Raw genomic sequence first — 14297 nt, 5'->3', positions numbered from 1 at the left:
CGCTCCAACTCACATCTAGAGGTTTATTTGGCGACAGACTTCGAGGTGTGAAGGCTTTCACACGGCCGCACGAGCCACGCGGAACCTCACATCGCTTTTGCTGTTACGCCTTTCATTTCTGTGAATTGTTCAAGATTCTCGAATAAATATTATAAAAAACAGTTTGTTTCATTGTGCCAGTGCGACTTAAATTTTAGCTATAATTAGAGTTCAGATTGGTGTACAAACTTATGAAGACAGAAACATTACATACATCATGCAGTTGAACGCTCTGAAACCAATAAAGCTATACCTATATATTCCGCAAGCCACCAAACGGTACATGGCAGAGGGTAGTATATACCACTACTACACTACCACTCATTCTCATTCTTGATCTACTCGCAAACGACATGAAGGATACACGATGTCTATATAGCTCCCTAAAGAGCCCTGATCCCTATTATCTTCGCTGTTCTGATGCGAGACGTACGTTGCTGGCAGCAGAATCGTTCAATAGTCTGTCGCAAATGCCGGTTCTCTAAACTTTCTCAATAACGTGTTCGTTTTGCATGACTATTCTCCGCAGCAGCTGTTAATATCAATTAGCCTATTACTGGTTTCTCCATCTTAAACTTACTGCAAATAATCACAGAAAATTTTACATCAGACGCGTTTCGTTTTTATTTACAAAGCATCTTCTGCGGTCATTCTGCAAATATGAATACATTTTTTCCGGAAATATGGATACATTTGTTTGTACATTTTAGTTGTTAAAGGCCATAAACAATATTTCTTTATGAACTAAGCCTGCAATTTACTTACGGCGTTTCTGCCTCTTGTTCACATACTACGCAGATCACCTTTTTCCTTCTTTGTTATCTGAGGCTGAGGTCGGTGGAAAGTTTGTTCTACATGTACATTTGGCAATGTTTTGCTGCATTGGTGTTATTTGTACTTCCTCTCACTTTAGAAGAAAACTGCAGTTCCATGTGTTCGCACTCAATACAGTATTAGAGTGTTTATATTTGTTCATTTGTTTTTCGTGTAGGTTAAGAGTTTTGCTAACGTATTAAAAAATTTCACAAGTTGGCAATGCTCACAAACTACACGAGAAACAAATGAACTAAAATAAACATCGCACTATTGTGCTGAATGCGAAAACATGCAATTACAGCTTTCAAATGGTTCAAATGGCTCTGAGCACTATGGGACTTAACATCTATGGCCATCAGTCCCCTAGAACTTAGAACTACCTAAACCTAACTAACCTAAGGACATCACACAACACCCAGCCATCACGAGGCGGAGAAAATCCCTGACCCCACCGGGAATCGAACCCGGGAGCCCGGGCGTGGGAAGCGAGAACGCTACCGCACGACCACGAGCTGCGGGCAGTTACAGCTTTATTTTTAAATTAAGGTGAAGTGCAAATATCGTCAATGCAGCGTGAGACAAAGTGGTCTCAAAAAAGGCAGAAAACTGCCAAGTGGATATGTACAACGAAGTTTCTTTCCAAAGTGGTCCAACTAAAACATTCATATTTCTTTACGTACTACACGAATATGTAATAAAAAAATGGGGGTTCTTATTTTAAAAAACGCAGTTGATATCCGTTTGACCTATGGCAGCGCCATATAGCGAGCCAACCATAGCGCCATCTGGTTTCCCCCTTCAAGCTAGACGAGTTTTGTTCTGTGTAGTTTTTTCGTTTGATGCTTATTTCATGTGATATTTGGCCCGGTCACTATCAATGGACCAACCTGTATACTTGTCGTCGAGGAAGTGTAATTGGATCTACGAGGGTGTGCTGAAAAGTAATAAATTTGTATGTGATACATCTTAAAGCTTTTTAAATAAAACAAACTTTACTAACGTGTCTGCCCCGATAGCTGAGTGGTCAGCGCGGCGGTCTGTCACGCCAAGGGGTCCGGGTTTGATTCTCGGCTGGGTCGGTGATTTTCTCCGGTAAGGGGCTGGGTGTTGTGTTGTCCTCATTATCATTTCATCGTCACCAGTGGAAGGCAACGGCAAACCACCACTGGAACCACTTCCCTAGACGCTCATGCGGTGGACCTCTGAGAAGGCTTTCCCCATGACGAGACCTGCCGTAAAGCACAACACAAAGTTTGCGAACATACTAAATTTTTATTCTTCATGGCTACACATTTGCAGCCCTCTGCCACTATAGAGCTCCAAATTGTGCAACATGGGGGTGTGCGTGAGAATAAGCGCGCTGTAGTTGAGTTTCGAATTTGAAGCGTTCGTCCCTCTCCTTCAGCATGACAATGCTACGCCAGATATAAGCGCAGAGACATCTGCGGCAGTCCGATGCCTTGGATTCACTGCCATCCATATTCCTCCATACAGACCTGACTTGGCTCCATTATATTTTCATCTATTTCCAGAACTTAAAGAACACCTTGCAGATTTCACTTCCATAGTGATAAAGCGGTGCAAGCGGAGGTGAGTTTGTGCGTCCGTCAACGAAGTCAAATATTCTACAGTGACGGTATCAACAAACTGATTTTGTTGGGAGACGTGTTCGTCACCGAGTGACCATGTTGAAAACTCAATATATAGAAACGAAGACTAAAGGTGTAGAATGTTAACAAAGTTTGTTTTATTTAAAAAGCTTTAAGGGCTTAAGTTAGTCGTAAAAAATTCGGAGACATTGTTGTTCAGGACGCCCTCGTATTTCATGAAAAGTCTACGAAGCACGTATATAACTGAGAACTTAGTCCGTAAGCTCGGTACTTTGTCTGCAGTGTGGTAGCTTGCCAAAAGCTCTCCGGATATATAGGAATATCTAATCTGCCTGTTGCCTTTGATTCATAGTTTGAAGGATATCCGACGAGAAATGCGAAGCTGATTGTCGAATGAGCTGTGCTCCCTAAAGCCGACTGATTCGTGGTACACTCTTTGACAATAGTGCGATTTGTACTCAGAAAATATAATACAGCTGTTGCTTTACAACAGAAACGGCAGCTTATGTAAATCATTTCTTCGTAAAGAAAATAGTTCGATTCACTAAATGCAGCATATCCACAACTATTACGTTAATGACCAATTTGTGTACAGAATAGGATGTTTTATAATAAGATGCTTGTTACGGCATAAAGTCAAGCACAGGCACACCAGTCGCGAACAAGGGAGCAGAGAGGGCTGTGAAGAAGACGTCAGCCAATTGTACGCTGAACGATCCCTCTCCAGAACGACAACGCGACAGCACCGGCCTCTATGCAAAGAGAATATAAGGGCCGCGGCCGGTCGGGCGCGGCCCTTATATTCTCTTTCTATAGAAGCTTCACGACCAGCAACCTGAACAGAAGAGTCAACTGTATTACTTCACTTGTATTAGAAATTGTATATACTGAAGAGATTTCTTATTTGCATGTCGCCCTTTGCTTGCGACACTTCTCTGCGTTATTGTCAAAGTTAAGTATTGTCGCTGTTCGTTTAGTAATAAAACGTGTTAATACGATTTGAATGTTGTCTAGCGATCCGAGAAGGCAGGCTTCCTAGACCTCCCATATTTCACGTGAAGGCGGGATTCAACAATACCAATTGGAAGGAGACAAAAGAAGATCTAGAGGAAGTCCTCAGAACAATGTAAAAAATTCTATGCAATCAGTATTGAATGAGAATAAACATGAAAAAGACTAAAGTGATGGTATGCAGTACAGGAGCTGATTATGAACCTCTGAAAATGAGAATTGGAAGAGAGGAGCTGGAAGTGATAGAGGAATTTACTTACCTCTGAAGCAAAATCACAAGGGATGTTTGAAGCCGGAAAGAAATTGCGAGCAAAATACAAAAGGCCAAAATTGCATTTAATCGGAGAAGGAACTTACTCACCAGCAACAATATGTCTGAAAATAAGGAAACGTATCATGAAACGTTTCGTTTGGAGTGTGGCCCTATACGGATGTGAAACTTGGACAATTGGAAGAGAGAAGACGGCTAGAGGCCCTGGAGATGTGTTGCTATAGAAGGGTGATGAAGATCAGCTGGAGAGACAAAGTAACAAATGAAGAGGTGCTTAGAAGAGTACAGAAAACCAGATCTCTGTGGAGGCACATCCAAATAAGAAGAGACAAACTTGTAGGGCGCATCCTACGACACAACAGCATCATTGGAACAATAGCAGAATGAGCTATTGAGGGAAGGAATCGGAGGGTCTACCAAGGCTATCATACATGCAACAGTTCATGAATGACGTTGGATGTAACACATACGTGGAAATGAAGAGGAAGGCAGACAGGAGAGAGGAATGGCGTTCCGCTGCAAACCAACCTCAGGGTTGAACACTAAAAGAAAGAAGAATTTGAACGGTGTTTTAAGAAATATATTTTACGAAAGAAAATACAGTATGACGTACGGAATAATAAGTTTATTGCCACACTATGCAAGCGACCTTTTTACTGTAGCATTGTTTTTAGTGAAAAACGCCGTCTATGGAAGAAAATGGCTGGGTGGTGCTTACAGATGGCACAGGCAAGAGGTCGCCGAACGCCGAGTAGTAGACTGGAAACGTAGTTGTGTTGTGCTGTGCCAATGTAGGTAGTACGAGCTGACTTGCATTACCATAACGATCGCATAGTCTTCGCCCAAGCGGAATAAAACCTTCTTCTGCGAACGGCAGTTTGGCAAGATACACAAACTAATAGTCCCTTACAGACACACGACATGTCAGGTTTTTTTTACCATTCTGGCTGTTACTTTCGTGTTTTTTGAACATTAAGAGTAAATAAAATGATTGTATTAGTGGTCCAAAGTCGAAGTTATTCGGCCGCCTGATATAAGTCTTTTTAACGCCTTTCCAACGACTTGCCCGTCAATGACGATGAGATGAAAAGATTAGTCAAGTCCCCGTACCCGTACAAGATCATGGCTGTGCAGCAACTGAAACCTCATTATCCGCAGCAACGTTCTAAATTTGCTCTTCGGTTTCTGGCAAGGATCGAAGTTGAAGACATGTGGCCGGGCAGTATTCTGTGGAGTGACGAGCCACATTTTATAATACAGGGTGCAGTGAATACACAGAACTGCCGACCTTGGGGTACTGTCAAACCGCACAAAGAGCCACTGCACTCGCCGTATGTGACTGTTTGGTGTGCATTCCCGAGCACCTTTATACTCGGCGCGTTCCTCTTTGAAGAGAATACCCAGAGGGCCTGTCAGGTTTACAGTGACGCCTGCACGTTGTCGAGACCTCCTTGTGCAGCATGTGATTCCTGCTTTTGGAAGAGCGCAACTGTGAGGAAACCACTATTTCCATGCAAGATGGGACAATGTCTCATGTCGCTCGCACATTGAAAGATCTGCTTGATTCAACCTTCCACGAACATTTTGTCTCCAGAGGTTTTACACATGTTTGACCTGCAAGATCGCCTGTTATCTGAATCCATCACACTCTTAGCTCTGTGAATATCTAAAAGAATGCGTCTATCAGGAACACGTTCATTCGGTCTCTGCCTAATGTGAAGGCAAGTATACAGGAACACGTTGCTTAGATTCTACCGGAACTGCTGCCAGCAGCTATGATGACGTCGTTTCACGGATACAGCATCTCGTCGACGTCAACGGTGCTCGTACTGAAAAAACTGTATAAGCGACAGTTAATAATAAAACCAACATTGATGCCTTTCTCACTTGTTTGATCTTCCCTGCTCATGCCCAGTTCCTAGTCAATAACACATGGAAATATTTCTATACGTCTTTCTTGCATTCACAACGCCGGACTTGGAGCTGGTGGCCAAAATAGGAAATATTTTTTCCATTGTAAATCGGTTCTATCTACGAAGTTTCACAGCCATTCGAGAATTACAGCCCACACTGGACATCTGTGAGCAGTGGCACTTTAATTGTAACCACCATGTACAATATAATGGGTCTTTACTAAACGCACGTGTTGTTTGTAAGTTTTAATCGTTTTATAAACAGATCTTACAAATCATGTGGGGGACGATGGGCGGAGCTTCTCTTCTGTTCCTTGCTTGCTAGTCAGGGTTTGATGACGGATAGCTCGTGGTAGTTCACGGAAGCTCCAAGAACCGACTCCTCATCAGGACTGTGCAAACTGTGTGTTTTGTTTCTTACTAAGGTTGTTTCATGACTAAGGCTCAATGTTACTGAAATATGACTCGTTTTTGTATTACACTGCAAAGGTAGATTGAACTCCGGTGGTTGGGGTGGGTTTATAGTACATACATCAAAAAAAGTTTTTCATCACCCCGGTTCCCAGAACTTCTGAAGAGAGACGTTGACTGTGGATATTGTATCACAGACACTTTGACTGTTCAGAGATGTCTCTAAACCCGCCCAAAGATGTAAACAACCATGCATGAGCAGCGCCTATTAGACAGAGGGGGTCCGACAGCCGATCAGTTCCGTATATTGGCTTTTGTGGCGGCATGCACTGTTCAAAGTTGATGCACAGACTTGTACACTGCCAAAGGTCGATGGTGGCCTTGGACTCATTGACTTTCCCCGCAAATGTGCAGCCCTCCTGATTCATCGTATCGCCACTTTGCGTGAAACAGACCCAGGTGGGACAACAGCGGTTCTTTTCGACCGTTATCGCCCACAATCGGCGCGTGCACCAGTATGTGCGAGAACACATATTCCGTTCCGGATGACGACAGTCAAGGACTATTACCTCAATCAAAGTTACGTCCTAACAGTGACCACTGACAAGGGACGCACGTCGAAGCGCCTTTACCAGGCACTTCGAGGCCAGCCCACACCACATAAATTAGAGGACAGACGACCGTCGGTCATCTGGCACCAAGCTTGGGCTAATATCAACAACCCAGCCCTTCCCACGGAAGTTTCAGCGCTATGGTATCGTGTCGTAAACAATTTAATACCCACTAATCATCGCCTGGCGGCCATCCGCCTACGGCCCTCGGCTGCTTGCGGCCGATGTGGTGACGTAGACACCAGAGAGCATCGTCTCTTATGCCCTCACGTCACAGAAGTGTGGGACCTTGCACGTGTGCTATTAGCGCTGATCGTTGGGAAGACACCAGACAATGTGTCAATCGACTGGTTCCTTACCCCTGATATTCAGACCAACCCCCGAACGCGACGTAACGCAATGGTGTGGCTCTTGGGCCACACCATTTTCACGATCTATGACCTTTCCCTCACCGATGCTGTCTCTTTCATGGACTACCTATGGAGCCAGCATCGCCTGGCGGAATCTGACCGGAAATATGCCACTACCTTTGCAAGATTTCTGAAAGTTGCAATGGTTCATGGTTACCAAAAGGTGTTCCGGGTTGACTAAGGCACCTCGTCCAGGAATTGCCTGAGTTTACCCCTGGAGCTATGTCACTCAGACTTTCAAACTACCCTTGACTTGCCTATACCCTAGATTTGACATTGGCCTTCTGGGCATCACTAGAGTAGACTATTCTATGATACTAATGATATGACAATTGGTAACATGGGAATTGTGTGAACTTTGTATGGAAAATTATTGGGAAATTAGAAAACACGTAATATATCTTAGAGGATTATTACTTCGTTAATTCTATGGGCGATGGGATTATCTCGCCAGTTTCGTTTTCATTTGTGTGTGCTGCCGTCCCTGTTTTTAATTTGCCTTCATTTCTGTCTTTATTTATTTCTTCCTTTTTAGTTTCTAAACTCATCACTTGCTTCACACCTGCAGAGAGAGGTGTATTCATGAGTAGTGTGTCGTCGCCCCCTGAGGCATAGCAGACTATGCCTCCGCTTTTATTTCGGTTTCTGGCAATAAGTCTTGCTACTAACAGCACCTTGCTTTACGTGCTGCGTCGACACTAGAGGATGGCGGCATTTTTGGAGAGGAAAAGGTAGGGCTATAGGGGAGGAAGGAGGCCCATATTTTTTTTAAAAAAAAGTAAAAAAAAGAAAAAAAAGAAAAAGAAATACAAAAAAAAGTTCCAGTCATTCCACCAGGAAAGAGGTTCACGGCTCTGTTCTCTGTATTTCAACCATGCCTCGATGATCAATACCGCGGTTCGACCGCGTTCGCACTGTTACTTTGTGCCAGGAAGGGCTCTCTACAAGGGAAGTGTCCAGGCGTCTCGGAGTAAACCAAAGCGATGTTGTTCGGACATGGAGGAGATACAAAGAGACAGGAACTGTCGATGACATGCCTCGCTCAGGCCGCTCAAGGGCTACTGCTGCAGTGGATGACCGCTACCTACGGATTATGGCTCGGAGGAACCCTGACAGCAGCGCCACCATGTTGAATAATGCTTTTCGTGCAGTCACAGGACGTCGTGTTGTGCTCAAACTGTGCTCAAACTGATTTTGATATCAGACAGAGATACAGTATGGTGAGAAACTTGTGATGCGAAAGATCATCTTAACGTAGAGGCACACAGTGAAAAAATACTTGGCAAGCTACACTTACCACAATTCGCATACGAGTCTTCAAAACATCAGCTGTGATTGATAGAGAACAGTGCCTAACAGGCTGCTCAAAAGCTAACCTGATCAAGAAAAGTTTGGCAACATCCTAGTGACTTGAACAGTTGGCGTTTTGTGCTCGGAAACGTCTTTCTCAATACTGTACTGACAACAGGAAATTGCTGTGTGTGGCCAAGTGTGTGATGGAAGTAAAATCGCAATCTCACAGCAGCTCAGTAGAACGCGCTATGCCTCCAATCGTGAATGGACCAATGGGGATTTTGTGCGTTGTTCAGTCTGTAAAATTAGTTACGTGTTCCATTGATCAATTTCACGGTAACCGTTATGATGTGAAACGTGCCAAGTGCATAAGAAATGCACACATGAATGAAGGTTTTTTCCCCCATTCCCTTAAATGGCACAAAATGCATATATTATACGTATAGATTTATTTATTCCTATTCAAGAATTCATCTATGGTATAGAAGGAGTTGTCAAGGGGATATGATTTAAATTTATTTTTAAAACTGTTACTGCTGCCTGTCAGACATTTTATTTCAGCTGGTAATTTACCGAAAAGTTTTACACTAGCATATTTTATCCCTTTCTGTGCCAAAGATAGGTTAAGTAGAGGATAGTATACGTCTTTCTTTCTTCTGGTGTTATAATCATGAATGTCACTGTTGTTTTTGAACCGGTCCATGTTGCTGAAAACAAATTTCATTACTGCGTACATGTAGTGTGAGGCTGTTGTAAGAATTCCTATCCTTTTAAAGAGATGCTTACAAGATGTGCGACTATTAGCCCCACACATTATTCTAACAACTTTCTTTTGAGCAGTGAATACTTTTTTTGGAATCCTATTTCGATTAATTTTGCGACCACAACTGCTAAGGAGTGTGCTGGTGCACTGTCGTGATGGAACAGGACTTTTTTGCCGTCTAATCGCCGACGTTTTTATTGCAGCTCGGTTTTCAAACGGTCCAATAACGCTGAATAATATTCACCTGTAATAGTTTGTAATTGTAGCAGTCCAGCTAGAACAATGGCTGTGCGTAGGAAGTTAAAAAATGTGGATCAATGGTCGAGCAGCTCCCCATTAGCCAAGCATTTCCGCAGCCAGTGCTAAGCAACTCTCGGGATAAAGGACGACGCAGCTGGACGTTGTATGACTGGAAACGAGTGATATGGTGTGATGAATCACGCTATACCGTGCGGCAAGGCAATGGCAGGGTCTGAGTTTGGCGAATGTCTGGAAACGTTACTTATCACTATGTGTAGTGCCGACTGTGAAGCACGGTGGAGGTGGTATTAGGTATGGACGTGTTTGTTATGGTTGCCGTGTGGTCCTCTTATCGCGCTTAAAAATGGTTTAAATGGCTCTAAGCACTATGGGACTTAACATCTGAGGTCATCAGTACCCTAGACTTAGAATTACTTAAACCTAACTAACCTAAGGACGTCACACACATCCATGCCCGACGCAGGATTCGAACCTGCGACCGTAGCTGCATATCGCGCTTAAGAAGACGCTGATGCTGAAGGCTATTAATGCAAGGGCGTGCTGAAAAATAATGCCTCCGAATTTTTTATGTGAAGCTCTCAGAGCTTTTTAAATGAATCACACGTTATTAACAACATAAATCTTTATTTTAAATGTCTGCATCTTTACAGCCTTCTGCCACTAGAGGGCTTTGAACTGGAGCGTGTAACATACCGGTACCTAGCCATATTGATGCTGGAGAAACAGCGCGCTGTAGTAAAGTTTCGGATTCGAAGAGTTCGTCCATACATGGAGAACCCTCGCCGTTAGCACGAGACCATACACGAGTGCTGCAACAATCCGGTTCCTTGGGTTCGCTGTAACTATCGTCCTCCATGCAGTCCCGACTTGGCCCCATCCGATTTTCATCTGTTTTCAAAACTTGAACAGCACATTCGAGGGCTTCACTTTGACAGTGATGAAGCGGTGCAAGCAGAGGTGGGGCTGTGACTTCGCCAACAAAGTCAAACACTACAGAGGCGGTACCAAAAAACAGGTCTCTTGCTGGAAGAAATATTGTAAGTAGGCTGTTTAGGTTTTTATGCTGGTAACGCCACGTAGAGCTCTGTATGAAAATCACTGACTGTGCTGTGTGCAGTCTGTGGCTGATTGAACTCATTGTTGGAATATTCGCTTTTGTAGTGTCGGGCAGTTGGATGTGAACAGCGCGTAGCGTTGTTGCAGTTGGAGCAGCCAGCAGTGGTGGATGTGGGAAAAGAGATGGCAGAGTTTTGAGAAAAAGGAAATTAGTAAGACTGGATGTCATGAACTGATACCATATATTATGACTTTTGAACACTACTAAGGTAAATACATTGTTTGTTCTCTATCAAAATTTTTCATTTGCTAACTATGCCTATCAGCAGTTAGTGCCTTCAGTAGTTAGAATCTTTCATTTAGCTGGCAGCATTGGCGCTCGCTGTATTGCAGTAGTTCGAGTAACGAAGATTTTTGTGAGGTAAGTGATTCATAAAAGGTACAGGTTACTGTTAGTCAGGGCCATTTTTTTGTAGGGATTATTGAAAGTAACATTGTGTGTCGGTTTAGAGAAGATCAGAATAAGTAAAGAGAGAAATGTCTGAGTACGTTCAGTTTTGATCAGCTGTTTGAATATCAAATAACGTAAAGAGGTTTATCAGAACAGTCATTTATAATTTTTCTAAGGGGGCATTACAATATGTTCGTCAGCAGGGTGACTATGTTGAGAAATAAATATTAGAATGTTAATAGCGTTTGCTTTATTAAAAATCTTAGAGTTTTCGCAAAAAATTCGAAGCCATTACTTTTCGGCACGCCCTCGTACATTTCACAACATTCTGTACAGTAGAGAAACAGTTCGGAGACGATGGTTGTTTGTCAGCATGACAATGACGTCTGTCATGAAGTAGAATCCGTAAGGCAATGGTTTGTGAACAATAACACCCCTGAAAGTGACTGGCTTGCGCAGAGCTCCGATCTGAACCGAATGGAACATACGAGCGAGAAGAGGTTGTTAGCTAGCGAGTCATGCGTGTGCAGATATTCGCATCTCGCGTCGTCGGCAGAACAAGAGACTCCAGCGCTGCGTCAGGACCCCCAGCTGTCTTCTCCGCCAACAGCGTCAGCACACAGAGACAGCTACTTTCTTCTCCATACACACGGTGCTCCGAAGATCGCACCAATATCACGAAATTCACGGCGAGTAAAATGACGACATCGGTTGCTTAGTACGATTTGTTTAATATCTTTAACGTCAAACCGGTATATAATTTGTTGTAATACACAAAACGATAATAAACATTTTTAGCACCATGAACATTTTCAGCATCATGATGAGTTTTTCTGGTGGTTATAAGTATCATTTCGACACTTAAGTAACCTTCAAGGTATTTATTGTAGTCATATTACATCAGTTGTTCCAAGTTTCTGCTGCTTTTTTTTATTGAGGCTTTATTAATTCGTCATATGTCTATCGCGACGAGCATGTTTCGGCATATTTTGCCATTTTCGAGTGATCCTGCAATGATAGTACATTTTTTCGTAAAACTGTACGTCGAAAGTACACTACTGGCCATTAAAACTGCTACACCGAGAACAAATGCAGATGATAAACGGGTATTCATTGGACAAATATATTATACTAGAACTGACATGTGATTACATTTTCACGCAATTTGGGTGTATAGATCCTGATAAATCAGTACTCAGGCCGTAATAACGGCCTTGATACTACTGGGCATTGAGTCAAACAGAGCTTGGATGGCGTGTACGGGTACAGCTGCCCATGCAGCATCGACACGATACCACAGTTCATCAAGAGTAGTGACTGGCGTATTGTGACGAGCCAGTTGCTCGGCCACCATTGACCAGACGTTTCAATTGGTGAGAGACCTGGAGAATGTGCTGGCCAGGGAAGCAGTCGAACATTTTCTATATCCAGAAAGGCCCGTACAGGACCTGCAATATGCGGTCGTGCATTATCCTGCTGAAATGTAGGGTTTCGCAGGGATCGAATGAAGGGTAGAGCCACCGGTCGTAACTCATCTGAAATGTAACGACCACTGTTCAAAGTGCCGTCAATGTGAACAAGAAGTGATCGAGATGTGTAACCAATGGCACCTCATATCATCGCGCCGGGTGATACGCCAGTAAGGCGATGACGAATACACGCTTCCAATGTGCGTTCACCACGATGTCGCCAAACACGGATGCGACCCATCATGATGCTGTAAACAGAATCTGAATTCATCCCAAAAAAAGACGTTTTGCCATTCGTGCACCCAGGTTCGTCGTTGAGTACACCATCGCAGGCGCTCCTGTCTGTGATGCAGCGTCAAGGGTAACCGCAGCCATGGTCTCCGAGCTGATAGTCCATGCTGCGGCAAACGTCGTCGAACTGTTCTTCCAGATGGTTGTCTTGCAAACGTCCCCATCTGTTAACTCTGGGATGGAGACGCGGTTGCGCGATCCGTTACAGCCATGTCATCTCGACTGCTGGTGATACAAGGGCGTTGGGATCTAGCAAGGCGTTCCGTCTTACCTTCCTGAAACCACCGATTCCATATTCTGCTAACAAGCATTGCATCTCGGTCAACGCGAGCAGCAATGTCGCGATACGATAAACCGCAATCGTGATAGGCTATAATCCGACCTTTATCAAAGTCGGAAACGTGATGGTACGCATTTCTCCTCCTTACACGCGGCATCACAACAACGTTTCACCAGGCAACGCCGGTCAACTGCTGTTTGTGTATGAGAAATCGGTTGGAAACTTTCCTCATGTCAGCACGTTGTAGGTGTCGCAACCGGCGCCAACCTTGTGTGAATGCTCTGAAAAGCTAATCATTTGCATATCACAGCATCTTCTTCCTGTTGGATAAATTTCGCGTCTGTAGCACGTCATCTTCGTGGTGTAGCAATTTTAATGGCCAATATACATCTAAAATATAACATGGAATTATATGGCTTATATGTTAGTAGTAACTTGCTTTACGGCTCAGATATTTTGACGTATATTACGTTTCGCATCCTGGAGCGTAAAATGAATTTTACTCGCGGAAATTTTACATAAGGTACTCAAATGACATACAAAGAATATGCTGGTACGACACCCACGCAGACGTTTACCCAAACGAAAATATAAATGAACAAGCAGAACAAAAGAACAAAAAAAACTAGAAAATTTTACTCAAATCCTCAAAGAAAAATGATAAATTTTCAACATTTCAAGAGACATAAAAGACAATAGAATATTAACGTATTTTCGTACCAGAAACGAAAAATTCTAATTAATCAATCTTTGTAAAGTGAGCCAACGGACTTGCCGCAGTGGTAACACCGGTTCCTGTCAGATTACTGAAGTTAAGCGCTGTCGGGCTTGGCTAGCACTTGGATGGGTCATCGTTCGGGTCTTCCGAGTGCTGTTGGCCAGCGCGATGCGCTCCGCCCTTGTGAGGCCAATTGAGGAAATAATTGATTGAGAAGTAGCAGCACCGGCCACGAAAACTAACAATGGCTGGGAGAACGGTGTGCTGACCACATGCCCCTCCATATACACATCCGCTGACGCCTAATGTCTGAGGATGACACGGCGGCCGGTCGGTACCGTTGGGCCTTCATGGCCTGTTTGTACAGTGTTTTTTATTCATTGTAATGAATTTAGTATCGCTGATTTTCCACAAATAAAATTCATTATAAACACAGAAGCATTCCTGGAGAAAACTGTCAAACACACACAAGTGCTACATAAATTATGTTATAAACGTGACCAATAGCACTGGGAAAGAATCAAAAAGACGCTCCAGCATGCATATATGCAATATACGTCACAAAATCTGAGACAGAAAATCGGTAACGACTGACACATACGTAAACCGTATAATTCTTTATT

The 14297-nt window shown here is 43.4% G+C and overlaps 1 pseudogene; it reads left to right on the top strand.

The window, feature by feature from the left end:
- Nucleotides 1-13717: 13717 nt before the first annotated feature.
- LOC126200004 (5S ribosomal RNA) lies at nt 13718-13836 on the top strand (annotated as a pseudogene).
- The last annotated feature ends 461 nt before the right edge of the window (nt 13837-14297 follow it).

Source organism: Schistocerca nitens, chromosome 8 (genome assembly GCF_023898315.1).
Source record: "Schistocerca nitens isolate TAMUIC-IGC-003100 chromosome 8, iqSchNite1.1, whole genome shotgun sequence".
NCBI lineage: Eukaryota > Metazoa > Arthropoda > Insecta > Orthoptera > Acrididae > Schistocerca > Schistocerca nitens.
This window is presented reverse-complemented; position numbering and strand designations above follow the sequence as displayed.